The sequence below is a fragment of the Trachypithecus francoisi genome, unplaced genomic scaffold (assembly GCF_009764315.1).
Source record: "Trachypithecus francoisi isolate TF-2019V2 unplaced genomic scaffold, Tfra_2.0 Lachesis_group17, whole genome shotgun sequence".
In the NCBI taxonomy this organism is placed as follows: Eukaryota; Metazoa; Chordata; class Mammalia; order Primates; family Cercopithecidae; genus Trachypithecus; species Trachypithecus francoisi.
In genome coordinates, this window is record NW_022681462.1 from 26,248,937 (window position 1) to 26,262,805 (window position 13,869).

The following is a 13,869-nucleotide window of genomic DNA, read 5'->3' on the forward strand; positions in this document are numbered from 1 at the left end:
CATGAAGGTGAAATAAAGACTTCCCCAGACAAATGAAAGCTAAGGGATTTCATCAGCACCAGATCTGTCCTGCAAGAAGTGCTAAAGGGAGTTCTTTAATCAGAAAGAAAATGACATCAGTGAGCAATAAGAAATCATCTGAAGGTATAACACTCACTGGTAATAGTAAGTACACAGACAAACACCAAATATTATAACGTTGTAATTGTGGTGTGTAAACTACTCATATCTTGAGTAGAAAGACTAAAAGATTAACATCAAAAATAATAGCTATAACAACTTTTCAAGTGATAGACAATATAATAAAATATAAATAGAAACAAAAATTTAAAAGTGGGGGGATGAAGTTAATGTGTAGAGTTTTTAAATTAGTTTTCTCTTTGCTTTTTAATTTGTTTTTCAATCTTTGTTAAATTGTCATCGGTTTAAAATAATGGGCTATAAAATGTGATTTTCAAGTCCCGTGATAACCTGAAATCAAAAAACCTACAATAGATACACAAAAAAATTAAAAGGCAGAAATTAGAACATACCACCAGAGAAAATCACCTTCACAAAAAGGAAGACAGGAAGGAAGAAATATGGATGGAAAGAAAAGACAACAGAAAAACCAAAAAACAAATAATAAACTGGCATGAGTAAGTCCCTACTTATCAGTAATTATATTGAATGTAAATGGACTAAACTCTTCAATCAAAAATCATAGAGTGACTGAAAGGATATAAAAATAATACCCAACAATGTGTTGTCTACAACAAACACACTTTACTGATAAAGACACACGTAGACTGAAAATAAAGGAAGAGAAAAAGGCATTCTATGCAAATAGAAACAAAACAAGCAGAAATAGCTATACCTACATCATACAAAATAAGTTTCAAGAAAAAAAGTGATAAAAAGAGACAAATAAGGTCATTATATAATAATAAAGGGGTCAAATTAGCAAAAAAAGTAACAATTGTAAATATATATGCATTCAACATTGGACCACGCAGTTGTATAAAACAAATATTATTAGAACTAAAGAGACACACACACTCCAATACACTAATAGTTGGACAATTCAACACCCTAGTTTCAGCACTGGACGGATCATCCAGACAGAAAATCAACAAAGAAACATCAGATTTTATCTGCACTATAGACCAAATGAACTTAACAGATATTTACAGAACATGTCATCCAGTGGCTACAGAATACACATTCTTCTCCTGAGCACATGAATCATTCTCAAGGACAGTCCATATGTTAGGCCACAAAACAAGTCTTAAAACATTCAAAAAATTGAAGTCATATATAACCATAATGAAATAAAATTAGAAATCAATAACAAGAATAATTTTGGAAACTATATAAATACATGGAAATTATACAATGTGCTACTGAATAACCCGGGGGTCAATGAAGAAATTAAGAAGGAAATTTAAAAATTTATTGAAACAAATGAAAACAGAAGCACAACATACCAAAACCTACATGATACAATGAAAGCAGTACTAAGAAGAAAGTTTATAGCAATAATCACCTACATCAAAAAAAGTAGAAAAACTTCAAATAAACAACATAATGGATGCATCCTAAAGAAGTAGAAATGCAAGAGCAAACCAAACTCCAAATTAGTAGATAAAAAGAAATAATAAAGATCAAACCATAAATAAATGAAATTGAAATAAAAAATACAAAAGAGCAACAAAACAAAAAGTTGGTTTCTTCAAAACATAAACAAAATCAACAAACCTTTAACCAGACTAAGAAGACCCAAATAAATAAAATCAGAGATGAAAAAGGAGACATTACAACTGATACCACAGAAATTAAAAGGATCATTAAAGACTATTATGTGCAACTATATGCCAATAAATTGGAAAGCCTAGAAGAAATGGATAGATTCCTGGATACATACAACCTACCAAGCTTGAACCGTGAAGAAGTCAAACACCTGAATAGACTGATAGCAAGTAATGAAATTCAAGCCATAATAAAAAGTTTCCCAGCAAAGAAAAGCCTAGAATTCAATTATTTCACTGCTGTATTTTACTAAACATTTAAAGAATTAATCAATTGACTCAAACTATTCTGAGGAATAGAGGAAGAGGGAATACTTCCAAACTCATTCTGTAAGGCCAGTATTACCCTGATATCAAAACAGACAAAGACATATCAAAAAAAAAAAAAATACAGGCCAATATCCCTAATAAAGATGAATGCAGAAATCCTTAACAAAATACAAACTGAATTCAATAACACATTAAAAAGATCATTCATCATGACCAAGTTGGATTTATCACTGGTATGCAAGGAAGGTTCAACATATGTGAATCAATCAGTGTCATCATATCAACAGAATGAAGGACAAAAATCATATGATCATTTCAATTGATGCTGAAAAGGTATTTGATAAAATTCAACATTCCTTTCTGATAAAAATCCAACCCTCGAAAAATAGGTAGAGATAGAACATACCTCAATACAAGACAAGATGTATATGACAGACCCATAGCTAGTATCATACTGAATGGGAAAAAACTGAAAGCCTTTCCTCTAAGACCTGGAACAAGACAAGATGTCCACTTTCACCACTGTTATTCAACATAGTACTGGAAGTCCTAGCTAGAGCAATCAGACAAGAGAAAGAAATAAAGGGCATCCAAATTGAAAAGAAAGAAACCAAATTATCCTTATTTACAGATGATACAATCTTATATTTGAAAAAACCTAAAGACTCCACCAAAAAACCATTAGAACTGATAAACAAAATTCAGTAAAGTTGCAGGATACAAAATCAACACAGAAAAATCAGTAGCCTTTCTATATGCCAACAGCAAACAATCTGAAAATAAGTCAAGAAAGTAATCCCATTTAAAATAGCTGCAAATAAAATAAGATACCTAGAAATAAACTTAGCCAAAGAAAAAAAATAGTTCTACAATGAAAACTATGAAACAGTGATACAAGAAGTTGAAGAGGACACAAAAAATGGAAATATATTAATATTCATTGATTGGAAGAATCAATATTGTTTAAATATCCATACTACTCACAGCAATCTACAGATTCAATGCAATCCCTATCAAAATGCCAAAGACATTATTCACAGAAATAGAAAAAGTAATCCTAAAATTTTTATGTGGAACCATGAAAGACCCAGAATAGCCAAAGCCATCCTGAGCAAAAAGAACAAACTGAAGGAATCACATTACTAGACTTCAAATAATGCTATAGAGCTATGTAACAGAAACAGCATAGTGCTGGCATAAAAACAGACACATAGACCAATGGATCAGGACAGAAAACCCAGAAATAAATCCACATATCTGCAGTGAATTCATTTTTGACAAAGGTTTCAAGAACATACATTGGGGAAACGATAATCTCTTCAATAAATGGTGCTAGAAAACTAGATATCCCATGCAGAAGAATAAAACCAGACCCCTATTTTGTCATATGCAAAAATTAAATCAAAGTGAATTAAAGACTTAAATATAAGAGCTCAAACAATAAAACTGCTAAAAGAAAACACTGAGGCAATACTCTAGGACATTGGTCTGGGCAACGGTTTCTTGAGTAACCCATAAGCACAGGCAAGCAAATCAAAAATGAACGAGTGGGATCACATAAGTCTAAACACTTCCACACAGCAAAGAAAACAACAAATTGAAGAAATAACGCACAGCATGGGAGAAAATATTTGCAAACCATCTGTCTGGCAAGTGTTTAATAACCAAAATATATAAGGAGTTAAACAACTCTATAGAAAAATGTCTAATAATCCAATTAAAAATGGGCAAAAGATCTGAATAGACAGTTCTCAAAAGAAGACATACAAATGGCAAACAGATATATGAAAATGTGCTCAACATCATTGATCATCAGAGGAATGCAAATCAAAACTACAATGAAATATCATTTCATCCCAGTCAAAATGGTTTTTATCCAAAAAGCCAATGGCAAAGACTGGCAATAACAAATGCTGTTGAGAATGTGGATGAAGGAACACTCATACACTGCTGGTGGGAATGTAATTGGTACAGCCACTGTGGAGAACATTATGGAGATTCCTCAAAAATGGAACTACCATACGCTTGAGCAATCCCGCTGCTAGGTGTATACTCAAAAGAAATAAAATTATTATATCAAAGAGATATCTGCACTACCATGGTTATTGCAATACTATTCACAATAGCCAAGATTTGGAATCAAGCTAAACCTCCATCAACAGATGAACGGATAAAGAAAATGTGGTACGCATACACAATGGTGTGCTAATTAGCCATAATAAATATCAGATCTTGTCATTTGCAACCGCATGGATAGAACGGGAGGACATTAAGTGAAATAAGCTGGGAACAGAAAGACAAACTTCACATGTTCTCACTCCTTTGTGGGAGCTAAAAACTAAAACAATTTAACTCCTTGAAATAGAGAGTATAATGATGGTTATCAGAGGCTGGGAAAGGTAGTGGGGGTTGGGGAGGAAGTATGGATAGTTAATCTGTGCAAAAATATAGTTAGATAGAATTGATAAGATCTAGTATTTGATAGCTCAACAGGGTGATTATAGTCAACAATAATGTATTGTGAATTTAAAAATAACTAAAAGAGTATAATTGGAATGTTTGTAACACAAAGAAAGAGATGCTTGAGGTAATGGATACCTCATTTATCCTGATGTGATTATTATTCATTGTATACCTGTATTAAAATATCTCATTTACCCCTAAATATATACCTCTTGTATGTACCAATAGAAATTAAAAAGAAAGAGAAAAAAAAAGAAAGAAATCAAAGGGATATTTCCCTTTCTATCAAAACATGTGAAACCATAAAGATGTTTTAATGTTTTCTTATGTCTGAGATGTGCTAAGCGTCAAAGAGAATAGCACCAAACACTGAGGCTGAGCTCATCTAGAAGCCCCAGGGTTTCAGAAAACAGCCATGATGGAATTAGTGGCCTTGAGTTGGTTAGAACACCCCCACTCTGGAAGAGCAATGTCAAATGCTGCCAACCTGCCTTCATCAGCTGCCTTGAAGGAGTCTTCTTTCCTTTAGAGTCTTCCTAACTCACGTGCTAACCATGTCTAGATCAACCCATGGGCAAAATTTAGGAAAATCCAACCAGGGATGCATACAGGAAATAGCCCAGTGGTGCATAAAATTTGCAGCCATACCAATTCCTAAACTAGAGCATGCATCCACCTGGCTGAATTTCCTCGGAGTCAGGATTAGTAAGGAGGGGTTTATTTCTCCAGTAAATGCTCAGTCTCCCAAGGGACTTAATTACCTAATCTGGATGGTTCCCAAATTCTTTCTATACTAAGTTCTGACTATAACTGTGCTGGCAGTGGTAAGCTGATATCAATTAAGTGAAGTTAATTCTCCAGGCTCAAATCTATACCATGCCAGTTTGCTGAAGGAACTTGCAGAATGTGATTAAGGAAGTAGTCAGTAATTCCCGAGAACAAGTAGAGATTGATAAAATAACCAAATTTTCAAATAGGAAAAAGTTACTCCCAGTAATTACATGCCAATTAGATGGAGCCTAGAACATATTAGTGAATGTGAAAATAGAAATATAAATGAGAGATACTATTCAAGTGGTTAAGTGTGTGAGTTTTCAAATTAGGCAGGCCTTAGCAGATCTCTCATTATATCACATTTTTATACTCAGAATGATATTGTTGTGTATGAGGAGGAATCTTTCAGTCTGTGAATAATCATACAAAGCCACTACCACTATGTCAGTCTTAAGGGTGGCCGAGTTGTTTATAACCAAGGTGCCCCTTTGTTTAATATGTTTATTTTTTATTGATGGTTTAGATCAATTCATAATAAAGATACATAAACATTTAAGCCTCCATAGAATTATATTGTCAGACTGAGATAATCTGTATTCTGTGGAAGACAGTAACTGTATAACTTTCATTATCACCTCCCCTAAAGAGAACATTTTAATTTAATTTACTCTTTACCTGAGAGAAATTAAATACCAAGGAATAAGATTTTGATGAGTAAGATTGAGCTTTGGAGAACCACAAACCATTGTAAAGTCTAAGGTTTCTTCACTCATCAGTGTGAGTCAATAGAGAAATACAGCTGCTAAGGAGGTACTACAGTCATGAGTTGTGTCAAAAATCCAAGTGTTGACGATGGAAGTCAAGTATTGAATAGGTAGCGGGAATTCTCATGTACTCTGTATTAGTGAGACTTCCGGAGTGTTGAATCCAGGTCTCAGCAACAAACCACCAGTGAGGTTCCACCAGGCACAAGCAGATTTGTGAAGCTTTCAAATACCACAGGAGGAGCCAGATTATATGAGGAACTGAATCATAAAGAAAAAATCCAAGGGACTCAGAATGATTAGACTGAATAAAAATAAAGGTTTAAGGAACATGATTGTGATGTTAAAATATTTAAAAAAGTAACACAGAGGGAAAATTGTGACTCAAGAATCCACCCACAAAATGGGTGCCATTTATAAGGTATGAGAAAGACATTGTTAGCTATGCAAAAACACAGAAAATGCACAACTCAGCAGCCTTTCTGAATAAACTATTTGTCACCAGGTTCTAAAAGTTGATCTTAAATGCAATATGGTATAATGGATTGCATCCTAGAAGAGAAGAAAATGATATGAGGGAAAAACCGGGAAATCTGAAAAAAGTTTCTACTTTAGTCAGTGTATGGTACCAATGTCAATTTCTTAGTTTTGATAAATGTGCCATGATTATAAATAATACATTTATTCAGATTTTTCTGTTTTTATCTTTTAAATATTTGAACTTTATGTTGATGATACTTCTGAAGTTTCTAGTCAAGTTCTAGTCAACAAATCACCAACTTAGGAAACTAATTTTTAAAACATTTTAAAAAGCCATACATACAAAGATGGTACATCATTATGTACACTGGTAAAAATTTGGAAGCAAAATGTTCAACAATATATGAGTAGTTATATCATGGTACATCTCTATGATTAAATGTCTTAAAGCCATTACAGATGTTTATGAAGTTGGTATGAACATGAGGAAATGATTATGATATAATATGAAATTTAAAAGCAGAATACAAATCTGAATGTAGCCCAAATTGCTGTACTACTTAAATGAATAGAAAAAAAAAAAAAGATTAGGTTGATCACGAGGTCAAGAGATGGAGACCATCCTGGCCAACATGGTGAAACCCCGTCTCTAATAAAAATACAAAAATTAGTGGCATGAGCCTGGAGTCCCAGCTCTCGGGAGGCTGAGGCAGGAGAATCTCTTGAACCCAGGAGGCGGAGGTTGCAGTGAGCTGAGATCGCACCACTGCACTCCAACCTGGTCACAGAGCAAGACTCCGCCTCAAAAAAAAAAAAAAAAAAGAAAGAAAAAGAAAACAAGATACTCAGAAATAATGTGTATTTTCTCTGGATTTTGTTTCTTTCTCTTTTTCTTTTTCTGTATTTTCTAGTTTTCTCTAATAAGCATATATTACTTTGATCATCAAAAAAAAAAAAAAAATCCTTAAAAGTATTTGAGCTAGTTTCATCATGTAAATAGTTAGAGGTCAAAACCTATCCTCTCTCCCCCAGACTTTGACTAACTATACAATGTTAAAAGGCTGAGAATGAAAGCCATAAGATTGCACAACATAAAATAACTCAGAAGGATTTTTTTTAAAGAACATAGGACATAGCTAAATCTATTAGTCCTGGAAAGAAACTGTCGGTGCTTCTAAGCAGTCACAATGACTTAAGAGGCAAGATAGAGGAGGATGCCAAAGATATCTCAACTGGAGATAAGTGTACTACACACAAAGATGGAAAACAAACCAGAGGGAGAAGGATGAGAATCTGTTCCAGACTTTGGACAATAAACCAAAATTATATCTTAGTGCAGGCAAAAATTCTAAAAGAAGCGTGGCAATAATCCAATCTGAAAAGTATATAGTGGCAGATGGCATTTATCCAGCATAAAGATTTATGTCTCATCACCAAAAATGCTTCATGTAATGGTCAAATACAGAGCAGAGAAAATTCAAGTCAGAGAGCTGTAATGTCAAAGGCAAAACAGAACACAAAGTATGCAAGGATTGCAACTGTATCCAGAAGAGGCTTTACTTGAATGAGCCAGTCATTCCCTCCCCATGAGGGTTCCTTGGAGAATGCTGAAGAAAACAGAACCTCATGCACAGATGAAAGAGCATTAACTTATTTAGATAGGGAAAAGGTGGTATGGCCAAATGATACCAGGACCTGTGCCCATCTTCCAAATGGTCCTGGGTATGGCTGCAGAGATATCCTAATATGGCTGCAGAGATCAGCCATGAGTCAGAAACCTTTCAAAGATACCCTATCCAGTTGAGCATTTCGTTTTTCCAGTGATGGGCCATATGTGTGTGTGTACTGTTCATAAGTTTTACTGAGGTCTGTGTGCTAGCTAGAAACATAAATTTGTTAGCTCCAATACCAAAGTAGATCAAAGCACATTTTAATAAATGTTGCTCTACAAAACATTCATAGGCCTGGTACCAGTCTCAATTCAGCTTTGGTGTTGTCAATTATAGAACTGATATCAACAAGCTAAGTCATTATCAAAACTATGGAATATATTCACAATTTAGTCTAGTATCTATATCCTTGTCCCAAAACTTCAGGCATGTGAGCTCTCGGTGCATACAAAGTATGTGTGTGTGTATGTGTGTGTGTGTATGCTCTTGGTGCATACAAAGTATATATACATATATATATACACACTTTAAGTTGTGGGATACATGTGCAGAACGTGCAGGTTTGTGACATAGGTATACACGTGCCATGGTGGTTTGCTGCACCCATCAACCTGTCATCTACATTAGTTATTTCTTCTAATGCTATCCCTCCCCTAGCTCCCTATACCCCAACAGGCCCCAGTGTGGGATGTTCCCCTCCCTGTGTCCATGTGTTCTCATTGTTCAGCTCCCACTTACAAGTGAGAACACGGAGTGTTTGGATTTCTGTTCCTGTGTTAGTTTACTGAGAATGAAGGTTTCTGACTTCATCCATGTACCTGTAAAGGACATGAACTCATCCTTTTTTATGGCTGCATAGTATTCTGTGGTATATATGTGCCACATTTTCTTTATCCAGTCTATCATTGATGGGCATTTGGGTTGGTTCCAAGCCTTTGTTATTGTGAAGAGTGCTGCAATAAACATATGTGTGCATGTGTCTTTATAGTACATACAAAGTACTTCTAATGCAAACATCCACACTGCTCAGGTTAATGTTTAGCAGTTCTGAATATCTGGAGGTTTCCATTCCAAAAGCAGCTACACAAAATTAAAGAATGATTCATATACATTTTAAAAAAAATTATGGGATGCTCTTTTACAGTGACTTCATTTCCAGGAAATATCTACAATTTCCACAAATCTGTATTTCCAATGAACTCAGGGCAGTTTGATAAAGAAAAATATGCCCAGTTTGAATCTAAATACCTTAACTTCCTTCAATAAATTAGAGGTCTTTCTATTCTGTCTTTGTGCTGAAAAAAAATTAGAGATCTTTTTTACTTTTCCCTCATAATTTCAAGGTTAATGTGTTCAGATGTTATTTCACACCATTAAAGATATACAGTTCTTTCAGTCATTGGTAGGCTGATGGATGAGGTTTCTCGGGCATATTCATTTTCCGAAATCATTGATCTGAGAACAAAGTTAAGTAAACCTCCTCTGACTACATTAAATAAAATAAACTTCTATTTTCTGCTTCAAGTTATTGAAGTATTCCTTAAGTTAGCACTGATGAAAGTATAGTCCTGAAAAAAATTCAGTCTTGCTTACCTTATCTAACCATGTGAGAAATAGATATAAACATTCACAGGAAAAAATTCCTGAATAGAAGATCAATGGAAGTTGGGGTCGCTCATATTCTTTGTTGATATAAATGTACATGCCGGTTCTTTTAACTGGTGTGGTTCACCTGTGGCATGTAAACTAAGTTTTCCCAAGGTATTGTATATATTATCAGGGAGAAGGGGAGCCCACTAGAAATTACCCCATGATCAAATAACACATTGACCAAGATATAGAGTAAATATTTTTATCTTTTCCCATTCTCATAGGCAGGATCAGAAAATAGAGACTTTGGACCCCCTCACAGTAAGTAAAAGACAAAGGAGAAATTAAGGACTGCTCACCAAGGCCCACAGCCATGAGCAGGATTTACCCTACCCCCATGCAGCAAGGTCTGATCAAGGAGACGTTGCAAGGGCACATATTTGTCATGGGCATGAGCAACTTACAAAAATACTGCCCCTGAGCCATAAGCCACAAGCCAAACCTGCTCTGTGTGATTTATGACTTGTTTGTTTCCACTTAATAGCCAGGTTTGTTAAAGGACAGTTTTGTTCCCAGAGGAATCATTAGTGAATGAAAGCTATGGAAGTGTTGCAACTTGAAAATTGACTCAGACATGAATATGCAAATTATATTCAAACACAATAGATAAATGCAGCTTATAAGCAAGCCAGGATGGGGGCCTTAGGGAAATTCGAGTAGACCGTACTGTCAGAGATAAATTTGAAGATGGATTTTTTTTTTTTACTTTATCTGGTTTTCCTCCTTTTATTTACCCCCTTTAGTGTAAGTAAATAATCAGTCCAGCCTAGATGGACTGATGACAAGTGACCTGGATGAGAATATTTACATTAATGAGGCAAACCCTCCAATCTCCTTCTGCTCTTTCTTGTCCAAGAGAAGTGTTTAATATTTCAGAAGTATCTCACTGAACAGTGCAATATAAATCAGGTAGGATGACTTCTGAGCTTCTGGTTCAAGATGGCTGACAGATCACATGTGGCAACCTCTTTCTTCACCCCAACTTCTTAGAAAGGATAACTTACTCTGGGAAATAAGATGTACTCTCAGTGGACCAAAAATCAGGGAAAAAAAATCACTAAAACATAGAACACATATAGAATTAGAATGAAGAAGAAAACCATAAGCAACATGCACACAGGAGAGGGCAAATACAACAGGTGAGATAACTCTATTGGGCATACCCTACCAGGAAGGAGCAGTTACTCACAGGACAAGGGTATACTGGAATCACTAACAGGCTTATTACTTAAGGCCCCACAGAAAAAGCCACCAGGTATATGGAATCCTCCTCTCCTTCCACCTTCCCACCTTCCCACCCTTCCTTCTCATACTTACAGGGTTGTCAGGTGCCCAAGGCAATTAGGCAACAGAGCTGTTTGCCCTTAGAGATGAGCACTGAGTATGTGCATTTGGATAGAGAAGCAGTCTAACTATCAAAGCAACATCGCTGGCAGTCATTGGCCCTTCCCTAGGCTCACTACACACATGAAGTATCAGTGCAGCATCACGGAATGCCTCTCTCTCCTGCCTCTCACCCTATGCTATGTACACTTGTGAGTACATAATGAATGAATAGCAATTAACAGGAAAAAACAAATACAAAAAATCACTTGCAATCACAAATCATTAAACATTTGAGAAAAGCTAGCACCATTAAAAAGAGGCACTCTCAAACTCAATGAATAGATGAATCTGACTAATGGAAAACAGAGGTAATAAGTCAAGTAGCAAAAACAACCACAAGACAAAGTTAAAGGAGACATATTCAGAGAAAATATTTGCAATGAATATGAAAGGAACAGTATGCAGGATATAAAAAGAATTCCAATAAGTCAAAAAGAAAAAGCTGTCTCCACCATGTGAGAATACAGTGAGAGGACAGTCATCTGCAAGTCAGGAAGAGAGCCCGCATCAGAACCCAACCATGCTGGCACTCTAATCTCAAACATTCCAGCCTCCAGAACAATGAGAAATAAAAGTCTGTTATTTAAGTCAAGAAGAAGGAGACAGACTAGGAGAGTGAGGAGGAGACAAACAATGCAATAGGAAAATAGACAAATATTCTAAATAAATAATTAATAGAAATAAAAATATAAAAATAGTTTAACCTCTCTACTAATTGAAGAAGTGAAAATTGAAATGAAATATTTTTACCTTTGAGTTAAATGTTTCTTAATATAAAATGATGGCAAAAATAAGGGGAAATAGTTGTTACATAATGATTCAGACAATTTGGAGGGAGATTGGAAAATATCCGCTAAAATTAAAGTTTCAGATTCTTTGACAAAGCCATTTCATTGCTCTGTATAAATTCTAGAGAAACATTCACATATGTACACAGAGTCATGTGTATAAAAATATTTGTGGCCACATTATTGTAATAATAAAATCTTAGAAATAACCTTAGTGTCTGTTAGTAGGGTAATTATTAAATAGTATGGCACATCCATATTATAGAAAATAAACAGAAAAAATGAGTTTTCTTCATTTATACTGATATGGAAAACTCTCTAAGACATGTTATTAAGTGAATAAAGCCATTTTAGAATAGTACATACCATAAATTCCATTTGTGTGAAAAATTAAAACATAAAAATGTTAAAGTTTCACGAGTACACATGTGCATGTAAATATGTATGTAAAAATTTGAAAGGATACACATATGCAATTCACCCTGGAGAGGAAAATGAGAAGTGGCAAACAGGGATTTCAGCATTATTTGCCGTATTTGAATTATTTATAAACAGAATGTATACACATATTACTTGTACAAAAGGTAAAAACTTCTAAATGTAGAAATAAAATTAAATGATTGATCTAATAGGGAAATAATTACCTAAAAACTGAATAAAGAAAACTCACCACCCAGGATACCAACACAAGAAGCACTGGTGGCTATTTTTGCATAAAAGATGAAAGAAAGCAGCCATAAAGAAAGTTTATGTTCTTCCCCCAAGGAAAAGAATGGCAATCAATGGCAAGTCGCTGCTGCATAGATGCAGCCCCATCTATGTGCTGACTGGGAAGGTAACGCAGTGCTTCCTCTCTTTGATTACCAGGGGTCTTGACTTCTGTACTAAAATAAGAGAGAAAAATAATCTCTAAAAAACAGTTTTAATAGATACCACCTTTACTGAGTGTAGGAAAGTGACACTAATTTCCCTGAGGGATTATCTCACACCACTGGCTTTTCAGAAAAATTGCCTTTCAGGCATGTCTATAAGACAGCCCTGTAAAAGGACAATACTCCATGAAGTATTTTAAACATTGTTAACTAGAATTTTCTTTGTTAGTCTATGTCCCAGCATTCATAATTATGAGTTGCATATGATAAGCAAACAAAAGCCACTACCATTCAACTGATAGCATCATTTTCTCAACAGTTACTGGCTGTTCTGAGAATACTGACAGGCTCCTGACAAGTTTACTGGGGGTAAAAGTGCTAATTCCTGCAATAATAAGGAGAGAATTTTGTCATTAATAAGTCTTTGAAGTAGGAAAAAAAAAATTCAAATTGGATAAGAGGCACAATCCTAATCCCAAAGCCACAAAAGAATGAGAAAATTTCAGAGGGATAAGCCTGCAATCTCTGCCTAGATCAATCAGGCTAGACTAGACTACACTACCACAACAAACATCCCCCAAATCTCAGTGGCTTCAAACAATAAAAATCTCTTTATTGCTAATACTACATGTCCATCGTAAGTCAGTAAGGAGGTCCTGTACATCACAGTCACTCATGAACACGTACTAACAGAGCAACTGCCATTCAGAAAGTTGCCACTCCCACCATCCAGATAGAAAGGAGAATTCTGGAGGACCTTGCACTGGTAATGAAATGTTCTGGCCCAGAAGTAACACACATCACTTCTGATCATTGGCCAGAGCTAGGTATATGGTCCTACTTAATCACAGGATGCAAGAAAGTGCAATTCTACCATGCGCCCAGAAGAAGGAAGAGCTATAAATAGTTGGCAAGCAACATTAATAACTCATATTAGCCTGGCCCAGGGGCATCAGAGACATCTA